Source organism: Triturus cristatus, chromosome 7, assembly GCF_964204655.1.
Source record: "Triturus cristatus chromosome 7, aTriCri1.1, whole genome shotgun sequence".
Lineage (NCBI taxonomy): Eukaryota > Metazoa > Chordata > Amphibia > Caudata > Salamandridae > Triturus > Triturus cristatus.
In genome coordinates, this window is record NC_140590.1 from 104,418,695 (window position 1) to 104,437,153 (window position 18,459).

General features: G+C 46.4%; 1 protein-coding gene across 1 annotated transcript in view; it reads right to left on the reverse strand.

The window, feature by feature from the left end:
• The window catches only part of KCNN4 (potassium calcium-activated channel subfamily N member 4), a 598,479-nt gene that overhangs the window by 372,264 nt on the left and 207,756 nt on the right, over nt 1-18,459 (reverse strand). The gene's annotated exons all lie outside the window — the stretch shown is intronic.

The following is an 18,459-nucleotide window of genomic DNA, read 5'->3' on the forward strand; positions in this document are numbered from 1 at the left end:
ACTGTAATGAAGGAAGAGAGGCGCTGTAATAAGGGAAGACGGAGGCGCTAGAATAAGGGAAGAGCGGCACTGTACTAAAGGAAGAGAGGCGCTGTAATAAGGGAAGACGGAGGAGCTGTAATAAGGGAAGACAGGGGCGCTGTAATACTCCTGTGGTGTCTTTCAGCCTGCGCCACGCACTGGCATTTTAAAAGTGCCCTGTGCGGTGTTCGCCGCCAGGAACCTACTTTGCTGTATACACAAATGCCATTCTCTGTTTGCACTTGGAAACCTTTGAGTACATTAGGAACCGGGACAGTTGATCCTGCACATGTTTATGTGCACGGTGGCATCTGTTTGTCACTGCGCTCCCCTCGCCCTTTCTAGGGACTCTGTCACGTGGTGCAAGTCAGGCGAGTTCAGGTGACACAAGAGCCACCCCTTCTCATGACACCATGTAGCGCTGGTACTTTAAGCAGTATAGGGTTGGGAATGGTGGAGTGTTATGTTAAATCCTTAAGGGATAATTACATAAGATAGTAGTTCACTGGCTATCAATGGTGTTTATTGATTGTGTTACACATGCAGCCCAATAAATGAAACTACAGTTCGTGCTGTAGTCACATGGCAGAAAACCCTGTTAGGTTTCGATGACGACATGTAAATGTAAATGTTGTAAGCTTGTAAAGCGCACAGCTGCCCACCAACGGGGGCGTCCCGGCGCTGTGGACCGCTGGGGAACCCGTCCTGGCTATCCCTGTGAGATGGTCCCTTTCTGGGTATCTCCAAGGTGAAACCAGGCATCCCCGGCGTCTGTGGGGGGCCGTTGTAGAGATGAGGCAAGCTTAATGCCCAGAGTTGCCGAGTGTGTTCCTGGTTAGAGTAGGTACCGAGGCGAGAATTATCAAGTCCATTTTGACCCTGGTCCACGACCCTGCCGCGTCGGGAATTGAACCCTGGTCCATGGCCGATTCTCTGCTTACGGGTCTGCCGCCTCTACCTAGTGAGCCACACCTCTCCATCGTATAAGCAGTCTCCTCAGCCCCGAGGACACCGCGGGGCACACAGCACACTGCTAGTAGCGACATGCCCCCTTTCCAGTGTGTTTGTTAAAAAGGCAGTTCGCTGCAAGGTAGGGAAGGATGCAATGTGGTCAAATAAAATCCCTCGACCATCGAGGGGTGAGGCGCGTCTGCGGGCCTCGTCCGCCCAAGGGAGCAGCAGTCTTGGCTGGAGTCCCGCTGCGGTGTGACCCGCGCGTGCAGAGCATGTGGCAGCGGTCAGCCGCATAATGAAAACAGCACTGCGCGCTTGAGGAGCGGCAGCTTTCTGTAAAGAGAACACTGCACACATTTGAAAAGACGCCCAAATAATGACCTAAGAGCAAAAACAACAAGACGGGACTTCTCTAGGCGAACTGCAGTCGATGCAGGTGGCTTCAGATGTCAGTGGGCAGGAGTGCTCTAAGCAAGGTCACAGAGAGAGCAAGGCACTGCCCAAGCAGATCTCTCAGCCTCGAACATCATTTGCGGAAGGACGGGTGGGAACAAATGATCCCACCTCAGTAGCAAGGAGACTGAGGATGGCAAACTGAGATTTTGCTTTTATTCGGCAATGTTCAATATAACTATTTCAGAGGAGGTGTTCTCCTCCGAACATAATGAAATTATATTGAAATTATATTGAAGGTAGACGGGTTCAACATTTAAAAAAACTTGATTTCAGGATGGAGTATACCCAGCTACATCTGTATACTACAAACAAAGCAATAACAGCATTAATCAACATGGAAGTGGTACACCAACTTACGAGGTTCCATTTGGAACCCTTAGTGTGGTTTCCCCCAACCCCCCCTAACTTTTTGCCTTCAGACCTGTTTTTGCTGACTTCGTTTTTGCTGGCCTCCGGACTCTTCACACTTTACCACTGTTAAGCGGTGCTAAAGTGCTTGTGCTCTCACCTTAGGTCTGTCATTGCAGCCTGTATGCATGCAACTTAAACTGACATTTCGATCTGGCAAAGTAAACCTTTTGCCAGACTCAAAACTTCCTTTTTAACACAAATAAGTTACCACCAGAGTAGGCCCTGGAAAGCCCAGAGAGCAAGGTGCAATCTATTTAAAAGTCGGACTTGTTCTTTTAAGTTTTACATGTCCTGGTAATGAAAAACTCTTAAATTCGGTTTTCACTGCTGCAAGATCTACCTCTTCCAAAGGACAACATTGGAGTTACCTTACTACATTTTATAAGTATAATTTCTATACGGCAACAGGTAGTAAATTCATGTTTGGTGTCTCTGGAATTGTAAAGAAAATCTTAACTTATGGTGAAGTTGGATTTTAATTTCAATTTAATTTTGAAAATGCCACTTTTAAAAAGTGACATTTTCCTGCCTTAGCCATTTGCTGCATGCAGCCTGTCTTTGGGGCACATGACTGGGTGTAGTTGACAGTTAGGCTTTGTGTGTTCCTCCCAGACAGCCGCACACAATGGGGAGCTTGAGTGTGACTGGATGGGCCATCACTGGCTGGATGGGAGGGAGAAGCTGGGCTCAACCCACTTACACTTGAATAGGCTGTGCCTTACCTCCCCATAAAAGGCTATATACCCGCTGTAGTTAGTATGGAGCCAGGGCCAGGAAAGCAGGGCACCTGTGCACTTTAAAGGCATGCCTCTAGAAGCTTCTCCCCACTTGAAAGCACAACTGGGTTTAAATACTGGACCTGAGACACCAACTCTACAGAACACTTCTAGACCTGTGGATAATCTGCGAGGAAGAAGGACTACTGTGTTGCTGATAGGTCTGCCACTCTGCTGGACTGCTGCTCTGAAGGGCTACCACCCTGCTGTGCTAACCTACTGCCCTCTTGCATGGTGGAGAAGGTTTGGACCTGCATCTCTTGAATCCAGAACCCAGAGTTACTCCAAGGGCTAGCTGGCTGGCCTCCTGATCTGAAGCCTCAGGAAAACAACAGGTTTACAACAACCTTGCACCTGCATCTGGACTCTGTCAACTGTGAGTCTACCCTCCCAAGTGGTGCCACCCCAGGTCTGGATCCTTGGAAATGGGATTGATATGCTCCACCTGCCTTTGTGGATCCAGCAGAACCAACGCATTTCTTCTGCTGTGCAGAGGAAACCTGAGCATAACCAATACATCCCCACTGATGCCTGATGCGTGGATTAGACCCATCGCAAAATCCCACATTGCCTTCATAGTCCCATTGGAACCGCCGCTTCGCAATGCATCCTCTGCGCAGGCCTTTGCAACCCTTTTCGACGGTAGCCTCGACCACAATGTCGGACTCAGCATCACAGCCTCACAGCTCCTCGGAACCAGCACATTGCCAGGACTTTGTGCTGCATCCTCGCCGCTGGGCTTCGCACCACAGGCCCCGCAGACGGGATCCTTGACGACAATGCAGGCCCTCGCATCACAGCCAAAGAACGGACGCATCGCTTTGGGTGCATGACGCATCTTTGAAACGGATTCTTGCAACACTCCACAATCCAAGATTTAAGGTACTTTGTTCAGTGGACCTAACTGGGTCCCTGTAGCCGGTGCGTGCTCCATCATGGTTGGCCTGAACTTGTGACTTTGTCCCTGTCCAGTGCAACCAGATACCCACAGTTGGCGCTTTGTGCTTTTTGCCACAATTTAATCAGAATCTTTAAAATGGCATATCTCCAGTTCTACTGATTGGATTTTTGTAATTTTGTTCTTGATATATTTATTACAGAAAGTTCTATTCTTCTAACGAAGTCTTGGATCCTTTTTCTGTAGTGTTTTCACTTTATTACTGTTTGAAGTGTTGCACAAATACTTTACAAATTGCCTCTCAGTTAAGCCCGACTGCTCTGTCCCAAGCTACCAGAAGGTTTGTACAAGTTCATTTAGACTTGGCTTGTGCATCACCCTGACAAGGATTGTGGTTGCTGCTTGACCAGGGCTCTCACCCCAGTCAACCAACAACCCAATTTTTTGCTGTTTCTGTGAGGGAAGAATACCCTGTGATCTGGTCGGATGACTACCTTATAGACTACCTACTGCATGATTTTACTCATCGCTGTCCCTCAAAATTGCATATGTTCTTATAGGATTAGAATGCAGAATTTAGAATATTATCTTTGAAGGTAGGAAAGAAGTTGCTTCTTAGCTTGCTCCCTGGCATTTGGGCAATGCACAGTGTTGTCCTTCAATGAACAGAATATGTAACAAGTGTAAGAGAAGGGGTCACTGTGCAAAGGTTTGCAAGAGTGTCAACATTTACAGCGAAAGTCCGTGAATGTCCTGACATTGAAAAAGTGTTCAAGGTGTCAGGCTCAACTGATGAAACTGTTGTGTTATGTGTGTATGTTTGTATGTGGTATTTCTAGAACACAAACCTAGACAACAGGCAGCGGAGCCCTGTGGAGCACTGTATAAGGTCAAAGACAAGCCTAAAGTCAATGAGCGATAGGGGAGGTAGCGGTTTGTGGGCTGGTAATGGATTGCGATGCAGTGTTCGTTAAAGAGATGCGACTACACATCACTTCACAGCACTGTCGAGGCGGTCTTGATGGATTTAGTGATGTTGTTTCAGATCCTGGGTGCATGGATGGAAAAGGCCTGCTGCCTTGTTTTTGAATCTTTTACACTTCTTGAGGCTTCTTTAGAGATTTAGAGTTGGGATATGGGTACTTCATCACATTTGTGATGGATATCCGATCAAACTTATGACAAGGGCATTAAAACAAAAGGCACTTGTAATAAGTCAGATCCTATAACTATCATGTTTATGACAAGCTACCTGTCCACCAAACTTCAATTCCCCCTTAGATGGTGTCTAAAATTGGTTTGCGACGACTTATGATAGGTTATCAGAGTATACAATGGCTAATGGAATGCGGATAAATGAGAGGAAAACAAAAGCAATGGAAATAAGTAAAAAAGTACTGAAATAATATAAATGGTACCTGCGAGGGCAAGAATTGTGGGCTGTTAAATCTTATAGGTACCTCAGAGTCCTATCTAATGATAAGAGCTCTTTTCAGGACCAAAGACAAGATTGCTATTGCTTGCTTTCCGTACCTTACAGCGATAATTAAATGGCCCAAGCTATCTGCCCTTGTTAAATGTAATGGCAGCTAAACTATCGCCGAGTATAAGTTATGGAAGAAAAGCACCATGAGGGAGAGGTGCGAGAATGTTGAATGGGATAGTCACAAAAATCTTTAGCTCCCTGATTATACCTCCCAAGCACAGATAAGGCTTGAGTTTTCTCAATTGAATCAAACCATTGCAAGAAAAGGGAACTATATCAAAGTATAGAAGCGTCTACAGTTAACCACTGCAAATCAGCTTTGTCAAGCACTCTGTGAAGAAATTTGTGTAAGAACAAATGCACCAAATAGGCAGTATCTGGATCAAACATTAGACGACAGGGGAGCTCGATCACTCTGTGAAAGTAGCCTCTCCTATGATGCTTTTAAAAAAGCGATTAGCCGCATAACGAAGAAACTCTCCCAGACAACAAATAAAGAGTCCTTTTCAGCCAGGTCCCTTTCACGGATGGTCATAAATGAGTATAAAACCATCAAGCCGCAGCCTTACTTGGAACCAGGTGGTTAAGGAAGAAAAAGATCATCTTTATAAGATATCATTTTGGACTCCTACCTGGTCTGGCCCATGGTGGTGATGGGCCTTGAATACGTTTTTGTGTAGTTTGTGTGGATCCGGGAATGAGACTATTACTCATATAACCTGTCTTTGTGAAGGTCTGTTAAGTGAGAGAAAGGCTCTGCTTAAGGTAGCATTTAATCAGAGAGGAATGCGCAAGTGTAGACAAGCTGCGATTGCCTGTTTTAAAGCAACAGACATCATTTTAAATTGTAAATTTACTAAATGTTTGCAAATTGCACCAAGAAAGACGTCAGGAATAAGCCTGCTGGATGAAAATGTTATCTATGTTAGGCTCCTTCCTTGGTCTACCCTCCTAGGTTTTACAAAAGATTTGAAAGAAGTATGAAAACGGAGTTTGGAAATTTTGTATATTATTGTGAATTGCATGTTTCAAATATATTTTCTTTTTTTCATTAGTATAATGGTTTTAATAAGCTATGCACTATTAAATAAACTTGAACCTTCTTTCAGTGACTGATGTAGTCCCTGCTGCCTATGTTCGGAGACCCGCAGAAGATGGTGAGGTTGACTGTAAAATAAGGGGGTTGTGGTTGCTTTATAAATGATGCTGATGGTTTTGAAGATGGTGCCTGCCAGCAAGGGAAGCCAATGGAGTTTCATCATGATGAGGGTGATGTGATCATATTTCTGCAAGCCCTGGCGGAGATGTGCTGCAGGGTTTACGATGCCCATAACGGATGCCAATAAGAGGCCATGGAGCTTGGCATTGCCACCATCCCTAAATGAAAGTATGAGGGCTTGAACAGCAATTCTGAAGTCTCTTTCTGGAAGAAACAGTTTCAGCTTCTTTCGAAGAGACAGCTATTTGCTGGCCATTCTTGTTTTTTAATAATGTGTGAGGCTGGTGTCCTTGGTGAATCCTAGAGACTTGGCATTTAGTGAAAGTTGGAATTCGATGTTGTCATAGTTCATGTAGTTGAGCCAGATTTGTAATTTTTCTTGAGCACTATTCTTGGCAAAAAACAATGATTCTATCTTGGTTGGGTTACGATTCAGGTAAATGCTGGACATCCAGGTCTGGGTGATGTACAGGCTCTGTTTGAGGCACTGGATGTCTGAAGCAGAGGATGCATTCAAATAGAGTTGTGCATCACTGGCATATTGGTAAATCTTAATGCGCTTATCTGTGAATAGTGCACCAAACATCTCCATGAAGAGGTTGAAGGTGACGGGGCCGTATGGAACCCAGAGGAACTCCTAGGCGGTAGGGATTGTTTGATACCTGAAGTTCCCCATATGGACAAACTGGTGTGGGCTGGAAAAGTAAGAGCAGAACCAGTGAAGCACATTGCCAGGGATTACTATTTGAGACATCAGTATGTGTAAGAGGGTGGAATGGTTGACTATGTTGGAGGCAGCTGAGAGGTCCAGCAATCTCAGAGAATAGGGGTTGTTTCATCTGTGTTCAAGAGGATATCATCTACGATATGTAAGGTAGAGGCATCCATGCTGCAGTGAAGCCAAATTTGGTAGTCATGCAGAGGATGCTTAGCACTAATGTGATTTTGGAGTTCAGCCTAGACTATTTTTCAATGATCTTACCAATGAATGGTAGGTGAGTGATATGCTGGTAGTTACCAAGGTCACCAGGGTCTAGTGTAGGTTTTGTTTAGACTGAGAGGATCCGGCCTGTCTTGAGAGCTTCTTGGAAGATGCCTTGAGTGAGGGAGGCATTGACAATGGTGAGTAGCAGTGAGAGAGCGTTCACAGAGAGAGCTTTGATGAAGCAGAAAGGTAAGACATCATCTTCTTAAGAAGTGGCATGTCAGAGAGTATGTCTGCGAGGTCTTCAATAGAAGGGGCTTTGAAGGAGCTAAAGTGTGGATTTTGTTTTTGCTGGAGGAGCCGAGAGTGATGAGGTATTGGTCTTGCAGGTGGATTTGAATGTGATAAAGAGATCCTACCGTGGTATGGATGTGCACATAAAGGCTGATTTAGGATCTTCCTTCACAATGAGTACAATTAGCAGTGGGCAAAAACATGAAATCGTGTTTAGGAAGTTCACTGTTGGACGAGGGGCATAAGGCGGGAAGCTAACATTTGTATTGAGGGAGTTTTACAGTGTGGTGACATTCAAGGGAAAAACTCTTCCTGCTACTGTTTATGTGGCTAAGGACAGATCATGTTTGTTGGAGTGGTTACATTAAAAAAACTGGAAATAATCTCGGAACCCCAACTTTCGTAAAGGAGCTCTTCTAATGAAAGAGTGTATGAGAGTGTGCCGGATGGAACAATAAAGTATAGAAAAACATGATGGATTAAATGCTTGACTTCACCTCAACAACTGGTAAATTACTCAGGCCTTCATCCCAGTCCATCATTCTTTTGCACACCATGCCTTCACAGTTTGGACCCAGCAATATGCAAATCAGTCTTGACCCAGCTCCGATGGCCATAGTCCAGTCCTTACTGCTACGCCATGTTCTCCTTGAACTGGAACACTAGCAAACCAAGATTGGTTTCGCTCTAGTTAGGGCTTATCAGCTAGGTATAGCTTGGTTCTAGTGACACAGTGTGCACTGGACCATTGTCTGGGCATACCCGTGATACATAGGGTGACACACTAAAGTATACAAAAAAGTGATAGATGGAATGCTTGAATTTATTTCAGCCATTGGTAACTGCACAGGCCGCATCCCAGTCCATCGTTATTTTACACACCATGCCACCTCCATTTGGGTCCAACTATATCCAAATCAGTCTTGAGCCTGCTCCAGTGGGAATACCACAGCCTGAACTGCCAGGCCAGTTGTTTGTTGGAACAGTCTCAGTAGAAGTACTAATTTACTGAAAAGCTAGATAACCTAAAGGGTTTCAAGAATAAGATTCCACTAAAATCTGGAGTGGCCCTCTAATGCGTACAATCAGACGGGTGCTTCTTGCTGTTAGACAGGAATTAAGGAAATCAATTGGGAAATTATGTTTACAAAATATTATAGAGCCTTTAGAAGGTTCTGAATGGTTGTCCCCAGTAGTGGTGGGCCATAAGGCCAACGGGTCTCTCAGGATGTGTGGAAACTTAATGTCAGGATTTGGGTGGTTAGGCATCTCATGCACAACATTACAAAAATGTTGTCACTTCTGCAAGGGGTGAACGCTTTTTCCACCTTGGACATGGCCTCAGGTTACCACCAGGCGGTCCTGCATGAAGAATCTTGATAAAGGACTCAAATTATAATACCAGAGGGGATATTTATTTTCAAACAAATGCCCTTTGGTCTGACCTCCACTATTGCAGTGTTCCAGTGCTTTATGGAAATGTACTGAAGGGGTTGTATGTTACCATGCCAGTCTTTTGATTTATGCTGAAGATAAGGTTATGCCTGATAGGTAGGAATCTAGCAACGGTGTTATCTAGAGGAAACTAGTACAAGTGTTCTCCATACCGTAAGAGAAAGGCATTACATTAAAAATGGAAAAATGCAAATGTGGGGTGGCCAGTATAGATTATCTGGGTTATAAACATTCTGGCCAAGAATTGGAACCTCTTATTCCTGCTACTATTAAAACACCTATGCCAAAATATATAGAGCAAATTTCAATAGATACAAATTGTATGCACACTTTATTCAGTGTGCAGAAATGACTAATTGCATGCACAAATTACTCAAGAAAAAGTAGGGATTTGTACGATATGAAAGTTGAGAGATTGAATTCAAATAAGTAAAATGAGATGCGGCAGAGGCCGTACTGCTCAAACATTTTGACACCCATGACTCTAGAATATTGTTGACTGATGCTAGGGATTTGGTGTTGCTTCAACAGAGGAAGGCTAATGCAAGATTGTGGCTTTGCTATTGGGACTCTGAAAGGGGCAGAATCATCGTACTCGATCGTGGAATGCCAGGCTCTAGCATGCTGGTGGGAAATCGGCCACTTTCGACAATATCTTTAAGGATCTGAATTTAACATCTGGGTTGATCACAAGCCTTTTGTGAATCCTTTTACCACCAGGAGAGCAAGTAAATCCACCTAGATAATTGGCAAATGGCAATTTAGGCTACAGGAGTGACAATATCATATGCAGTTTGTACCAGATGTGAAGAATATTGTAGCAGATTGTCTTTCGGGGTTGCCTGTGTAAACTATTGTTGTTACTGATTGTTGGACTTGCCCCTTTCTGCTGGGTCATCCCCAAACCTTTTGCCTTCATCCTCTTGTTTTCTGAACGTGTTTGTGTTGGCTTTTAGGACTCTGTGCATTTTACCCCTGCTTACCAGTGCTAAAGTGCTTGTGCTCTGTCCTTTAAACATGGTGATATTGGCTTACACCCCAATTGGCACATTTAATTTACTTGTAAATCCCTAGAGAATTGGTGGTACAACCTATACCCAGGGCCTGTAAATTAAATGCTACTAGTAGGCCTGCAGCACTTATTGTGCCACCCACTTAAGTAGCCCTTTAAACATGTCTCAGGCCAGCCACTGGAGCTCGTGTAAACAGTTTTAAACTGCATGTCAACCCCAGAACCTTCCTGTGTAATACATATGTCACCTCTAGGGTAATCCCTGAATTGTCCATAGGGCAAGGTGCAGTGTATTTAAAAAGTTTGACATGTACTTTTAAGTTGTATATGTCCTGGTAGTGAAAAATGCCTACCTTAGTTTCTCTCTACTCTGAGGCCTACCTCTCCTACATGATAACATTGGGTTACCTTATTACATATAATAAGTGCTAACTTTCAATTGGGAGCAAGTAGGAGGATCGAGTTTGGTGTCTAAAGAATTGCAATTAATGGTAAAGTTGGATTTTAAGTAAAAGTTCTTAAAATTACACTTTTAGAAAGTTGCCATTTTCTTGCCCTAACCATTTGGTTCCTGCAGCCTGTATCCTTGGTCACATGACTAGGTGTAGCTGGTAGTTCTTTGTGTATTGCCCAGGACAGTGTGACAAAGGCAGGATGGGCCATCTCTGACTTGAAGAGGGGAAAGAGCTGACATCTACCATGCTTGCACATCACAAAGCCTCTGCCTGAGCACACTCACAAAAGGCTTGATACTAGTATTGTGTGACCCCAGACACGCTAGGGGAGGGAGGCAGGAAAATCTAAGCACCTCTGGCTGTGTAAACCTCCAGAACCTTCTCCTGCATCAACGTGGGCACCAGGTTTTAAAAAAAAATGGAACCTCAGACACAACTCTTCACTACACCTCTTGACCTGTGGAAGACTCAGAACTGCTATCCTGCTCTGCTCTGCATTATAGACTACTACTCTATTGCCATGCTACCTTAGTGAAAAGAGCTGGACCTGCATATTGAGCCCAAGACCAGCAGAATGACACCAAGGGCTAATGGGCTGGCTTCCTGATCAGAACCTCAGAAAAGGCTCCAGACACCTTTAACCTAGCATGTTGATTCTTGTTCCACCCCAGGCCTGGACCCTTGGATGTGGGCCTGAAGGTGCTCTGCCAGCCCAACTATGGTCCTGTGAGAGGAAGTGACGCAGTGTAACTCATCTCCTTGCAGTGACTTCTAAACTGCGGCTGCGTGACACATACTCAACGCAGGACCTCACAATGATCCGCAAACCGGAATTTAAGGTACTTTTTTCAGCGGGCCTAAGCACTCGACCATGGTCGGCCTGACCTTGTTACTTTGCCCCGTTCTGGCATGACCAGATACCCCTGGTTATGCCTCACTGCTTCTGTGCCAAGCAACCAGAGGGTTAAGCACAGGTTCATTTGAAGTTGCTTGTGACTTCACTCTGACAGAAATTGCGTTTTTTGCATGCGTAGGGTTCCACTCCTCTCAACCAGTAGCCCCATTTTCTACATTGGTGGCAGTGGTGGGATTTGAACTTGTGTATGTGCAGAGTCATACAGTGATTTTCTGTAACACTAAAATGCCAGATAAATACGTTGAGACAATTTCGAGTCTCTTTACATTCTCCATTGATTAGCTCTTTTTGTATTTCAAATTCACCCTCATCCTACCTGACTGTTTGTGTCTGTGATCTTATCTGCAAGGATGGAGTTTTAGATTGCCAACTTGAATGTCTACAGTGTGGCTGAGCTCAAGGGGTTGTGCCAGGAGAGGGGGCTCCCAGTGAACATGAGTACCAGAAAACTGGAACTCCATGTGGCCTTGAGGGCCAGGGTAGAGGCTCAGCAAGTACTGGCAACAGCAGAGGACCAGAATGATGAGGAGGATGTGCATCTTTGAGGACAGGACCTGAACACAAGTCTTGATTTGCAGCACCTGGAAGGGGGGACAACATGCCCGTGGGAGTAGTGCCCCGTCCCAGGCCAGGGAGCAGTATATCTTCAAACAGCCTATCCCCATAGGTGCTAAAGGACAGGAAGGCTGAGAGAAAGCTCAAGCTTCAGCTGGCCAAGCTCAAGTCAGAGGCAGAGGATAGAAAGGCTGAGGCTGAAAAGGCCTTAGCTGAAAAGAAACCTGGAAGAAAAACTTGTTTAGGAGCAACTGGCTCATTACCCTCAGAGAGCTGGACATCAGAGCCCAGCAGACCGGGTCCAACAATAATGGTGTCAGCTTACCCACAGTGCCCTCTGAAATTGAAGGATCCACATTCCAAAGTTGTTTGAAACCTATGAGGTTGAGTAGCGTGCCTGAGGAGGATTGCAGGTGCCAGTCTCTGGAGGCTCATACCTAGTGAAGAGAGGGACTTCCTGCTGTCCCTAGAGAAGAGGGACATGACAATGTATCCACCATGAAGGACACCCTTGTCAGGAAGTATGGCCTCACCCCAGACAAGTGTGGGCAGAGGTTCAGGTACAGCCAGAGGCTTTCCAGTCAGTATTGGGTGGATTGTGTGGATTCCTTTTGCATGGCTCTGGATGGTTGGGTCAAGGGCAGTGAAGTAAATGAATACCAAGGACTTTACAATTTGGTTAGAATAGTGCACATGTACAGACTTTGTTTTGCAGAGGTGTGCCAACACCTGGTTGATTGTAAGGTCACAGGCCCCAGGGAGCTTGATAAGGAGGCAGACTTCTGGCTCAGCACCAGGGCCCACAAGAGGGTACCCAGGAGGGACTCAAAGAAGAATGGTTCAGGTTCCATCCAGCAGATGGATGGGGAGCTCAAGGAAGAGACAGGCAAGTCCCAGAATAAGGTTGGAGGAAAGGCTTTGCATGCCCCTTCTGAGAAACCAGGAGTAAATTCTGGTAGGCGGTGGCCTAAAGCGCCTCATTTCTAACCCGCTGCTTTCACTGTTCTAGTTAGGACACACGCGAGGGTACTGTCTGTCCAAAGAAGCCACCCACTGGAGCAAACTCAACAGTCAGTCAGTCAATGTAGCCTTAGGGCTAAGTAGTCCCCAGGGGTGGGTTATAGACCATCCATGATCTCTCTTAGCTGGGGAATAGACTCAGAGGTTGAGCTTGTGATCCCTGAGGGTGAAAGTCATCCCTTCCACTAGGTGAAGGTAAATGGAATCCCTGTCACTGCTTTGAGACACTTTGGCTAGCCAGACCTGGCTGTGGAAAGGCTGGTTTCTCCAGAGCAGTACACTGGCGAGGTGTGTAGGGTAACCGAGGCCCAGGGGAAGGACTTTTCCACCTCATCCCTGGAGTGGGGTTGGGGGCTGACCCAGAGGAGGGTAATAATTAGTCCCCAGATGCCCATAGACTGCATCATGGGGAATGAGTTGCCCTGGTGTCAGGAGTGCTGGGAGGGGAGACGGTCCAGGATGCCCTGGCACTCCAGGTTACGGGAGCCCAGATGGAGGGGCAGAGTGAGGGACGACTCCCCCCAGGTCCCCTGATCAGTCTCAGGATACAGACCCTGGGCTGGGGGACCAGCCTTGTGCGACCACTCCTGGACTGGAGGGAAGGAGAGTGGAAGAAGGGTGACTAACACCCGGGGCTGTTGCCCCCCACTTTGAGAAACCTCAGAGGTCAGAGAACCCTCAGGAGCCCATAGTGGACTCCATGTTAGCCCCAGGGCTGGAAGATAGTCCTATCCGATGTCCTCGCTTACAGCTTTCACCTGGTAGTGGATAGTCTGGGACCTGGCTCTTGACACTAACAGAAAATGTAAACTGATGGATCCAATTGAGTTCAGAAGGGTGTAGAACTGATAAGTCCCACTGCCTAACAGAACCTTTGTCAATGTTCTATCATCTAAGCAGGGAAGCCCATCAAGGTACTGATTAGTCTACCATGGCTTTTGGGTGCAGGGAGGTCATGTTGGATTTAGCCCTTTCTGCAGAGTTATCCCCAAACCTTTTTCTTCATCCTCCTGTTTTCTGAACACTTTTCTTTTCTTTTTTTGGCTTTTAGGACTCTGTGCACTTCTCTACTTCTAACCAGTGCTAATGTTCTTCTGCTTTCTCCTTTAAATATAGTGAATTTGGCTTACACCCAATTGGCACATTTAGTTTACTTGTAAGTCCCTAGTAAATTGGTACTACAGGTACCTAGATCTTGTAAATTAAATGCTACTAGAAAGTGCCACCCACTTATGAAGCCCTTTAAACATGTTTCAGGTCAGCCACTGGAGACTGTGTATGCAGTTTGAACTGCCATTCTGACCTAATGAAATAAACTTTTTGCCAGGACTAAACCTTCCTTTCTAATATATATAGGTCACCCCAGGATAGGCCTTAAGCAGCCCATACGACAGGGTGCAGTGTTTTTAAAAAGTTGGACATGTACCTTTAAGTTTTATATGTCCTGGTAGTGAGAAATTCCTACATTTATTTGTCACTACTTTGAGGCCTACCTCTCCCAGAGGCTAACATTGGGTTACCTTATTACATTTAATAAGTGCTAACTTTTAATTGGGATCAAGTTGGAATGGCATGTTTGGTGTCTAAAAGACTTGTAATTTAAAACCCTATTTAATGGTGAAGTTGGATTTTAAGTCACAATTCCGAAATCAACACTTTTAGAAAATTGTCATTTTTATGTCCTAATCAATTGTTGCCTGTATCCTGGGTCACATGACTAGGTGTAACTGACAGTCTTTGTGTATTGCTCCCAGACAGTGAGACAAAGGGGGAATAGATGTTGGTGCAATGGGCCATCTTTGACTTGATGAGGGGCAGGAGCTGTCACCTACCACACTTGCACATCACAAAGTTTCTGCCTGAGCACACTAATTAAGGGTTTGGCACTAGTCTTCTGTGACCCCGGATAAGCTAGGGCCAGGGCAGGGAGGCGGGAAATTCCAAGCATCCTTTGGGCTGGAAACCTCCAGAAGTGGGCACCATGTATATGTGATGGACACTCACACTCAACTCTTCAGTATACCTGTGGGTCTGTAGAAGACTCAGGAGGACTGCTGTGCTGCTTTGCATGAAGGACTGCTACTCCATTGCCCAGATGCCTTGCTGCCTGAGTGAAAAGGTTTAAACCTGCATCTTGAACCCAGGTCCACTACAGTGACTTCAAGGACTAGTTGACAGGGCTCCTGATCAGAGCCTCAGGGAAAGAAAAGGCTTCCAAACACCTAGAACCCAGCACCTGGACTCTTTCTGCTATGAGTCCTACATACCAAGTGGTGCCACCCCAGGCCTAGACCCTTGGAGGGTAGCCTAAAGGTGCTCTATCATCCCAGCTGTGGACCAGTGAGCAGAATCAACGCAGCATGATGCATCTCCTCGCAGCGTGCGGCACATCCCAGACACAGGACCATGCATTGCAGCCTGCAGCTTCCTCTGAATCGTCGCTTCACGACGCATCCTCGACATGGGATCTCGCAACTCTCCACAACCCAGGATTTAAGGTACTTTGTTCAGCGGACCTAACTTGGTCCCTGTATACGACCAGCCCTCCATCGCGGTTGGCCTGAACTTGTGACTTTGTCCCAGTCCGGCGCAACCAGAAACCCACATCTTGCACTCTGTGCTTTTAGGTACTATTTTCACTAAAATATTTGAAACTGCATACCTCCGTGTCTACTAATTGGATTTTTGTTGTTTTAATCTCAATTAATCTATTAAATCTTGCTCTATATTTTTTAATTGGTGTTGGAGTTTTCTTGTGTTGTGTTTCCAATTTATCACTGTTTGAAGTGCCGCATAAATACTTCTCACATTGCCTTAAAGTTAAGCCTCACTGCTTTTGTGCTAAGCTACCAGAGGGTTAAGCACAGGTTATTTGGGGTAGCTTGTGACTACACCCTGACAATAATTCTGGTTTCTGCTTGAGTAGGGTTTCAACCCCCAAACCGGTAACCCAATTTCCTACAATAATGAAAAGTTTCTAGAGGACGCTGATGTTGTGATTAGCATTTTGATGACTGTCACAAGGTGGTGCTGTCACTGATGCTGAGTGGTTGCACGCTCTAGATGAGGATGAAACTCTATAAAAGGGTTATGTAGCTCGTAAAAGGCGGCTTGCCTGATTCTAGTGTTTTGGATACAGGTGTAGATGCTTATTGCCATTTTTCACTGAACTGCCCGTAGTCAATGACACTTTACACTTCAGGTGTACCTTTGTCCTTATGGTCCAAAGTGGTGGAATTAGTATCTGAGGGCCACATTAGTTTGTGAGGCAGGAAGCAAAGGATACAAGAGGTATTTTTGTGGCTGAGTTTGGCTAAGTCTGTGGAGAAATTTGTGAAGATAGGTATGCCATATACTAACAGCGGCAAGTCACAAGTTACTGTGTCTAGCACTGTGTCGTCAATTCCTGTGCTGGGAAAAGCCTTGTCTAAAATTGTGGTTGATATTGTTGCTTTCTATTTAGGAGTGTAATCCAAGGTTCTGTTAGTAGTGTAACTGTATTCAAAGACAAGCATTTTTGAAAATATATTTTCTAAGGAAGAAGTGCCTCATGAAATTGTCACTGACAACAGACCTCATTCGATTTTTAGAGAGTTGGGAGATTTCATCAGGGGCCTCAAATCACACATGTTACCACTTTTTTTAACCATCCCTGAAACAATAAGCTAGCCGAACGATGCAACAGGGTCATTAAAAATAATATTCAGCTGTCTTTGGTTAATGCATTAGATTGGGTTAGCAAGCTAAAGAACCGGTTGTGGGCTATAAGCATTACTCCAACTGTCGACACCAAAGTTTCAACTTTTGTGTTGTTGAAGGGAAGAGGGGAAGAGTACTGGGTTTGAAAAATATTAGGTTGTGTCTGGAGAAAAGAGAGTTCTCTCTCAGGGGATCTCCATTGATAATAATATGCACTAAAGTCCCTCCCACGTGCAGGGATTTTGGAGCAGTTCTTTCAAAGTCAAATCTACTTTGCCTTACTTCGGAAAGGCCAAGAAAAATACATGACAGACATTTTTTTATGACCTCATATCACGATAGCTTCTACAAACTCAGGCTATCACACGATTATTATCCGGCCCACAGCCTGCTGCATTTGCATTGCCCCACCGCACTGATGAGCCAAATGACCCGTCACCCATAGCGGCACCTCAGTGTAATCATCGGATCACTCGTTCTGCTGGTTCCGGTACCAACATACCACTCCACATCGAATATTCCGCCAAGCTTACCCTCAGTGAGGGTGAGGGGGGTGGCTTGCCAGCATGGCCATGTAGATACACCTGTGGAGAGCTCCGTGCGGTGGCCCGCGCTTTACCAATATCCTTCAGGATCCTGGCCCTCGAGGGCTAAAAATCACACATCTGATGCCATCTGAGACCTCTGTCCAGCGGTAAAAGGAGACTATGCAGCCCGGGACGTGGTGTATAGGAGCCGGAGCCTCCGGCCGAACGGAGGTACGGCCACCATCTTGGGGTCAGGCAGCGGGGGCCGGACTGCGCTGTCAGTGTTGCGGGCCTCCTGGAACACTGCACGTTGAGTTTATCTTCAGTGAGCCCTAAGTAAGGGCTGAGGAGAGGAGGAGAGGGCCCGGTCTGACACGTGCTGCATCGGCGCTGAAGCCCCGATTCAGTTGAGGTGCGGCCACCATCTTGGGGTCAGGCAGCGGGGGCCAGACTGCGCTGTCTGTGTTGCGGGCCTCCTGGACAGAGTGGGTCTATCTTCAGCGAGCCCTAAGTAGGCTGATCAGAGGAGGGGAAGGTCTGGAGCGTGCTGCATCGGAGCCCCGATTTAATTGAGGTGCGGTCGCCATCTGGGGGACCGGGCCAGTGAGGCCGGACTGTGTGGCAGGGGTTGTGCACTTCCCGGACCCCGGCGGAGTGGGTTTACCAGTGACGAAACCCAAGTAAGGAGCGGGGAGGCTTGCCTGAGAGACCTGCTGGTGGGATCACCCCCGTGCCAGCAGTGGTGAGACTTACTTTCCTGGGAGTGGCCTGACGTCGCACGAGGGGTCGGCGTTCCTTTCATCTGCTACTGCCTCCGACATCTTGCTGAGTGGGGGTTGTCGCGGTGCGACCGCCTTGTCCGGTAGCCGGGAGTTTGGCTGCATCTCCAGTCCCCCCACTGTTTGAGAGCGGTCTGGAGTTAGGGCCCAGGCCTACAACAACAGACGCAGGAAGCACAAAAGAGGGGCAACTGGAGGTATAAGATCATGGCGAGACAACACATAGTGAAGTTGGTGCGACAGTGAGATCAGGGACGACTATACCCGGCTGTGGCCAGAGGTTCGGGCAGAGACCAGGGATGTGACGGGGTTTGCAGGGAATCTATCCTTGGGACAAGTCCTGAAGGCCCGTGGAGTGGCAAAAATAGCATAAGTGCATGGAGCAGCATCGGATGCCCCTGACTTGAATGTCTTGATACCCAGTAGTCTGCTGAAGGGCACCATCTGAGGGGTGAGTCTTGAGTCAAGTGCGATATCCCATATTGGGGCCCGAACACGAGCATTAGGAGCATACAGGACCGTGTCCCTGGCTCGGGTTTAATCCACTGAGGGAAGAATAGCTCGCGCCCACCCCCCTGCCGGAAGGGGGTTTCTAGGATAC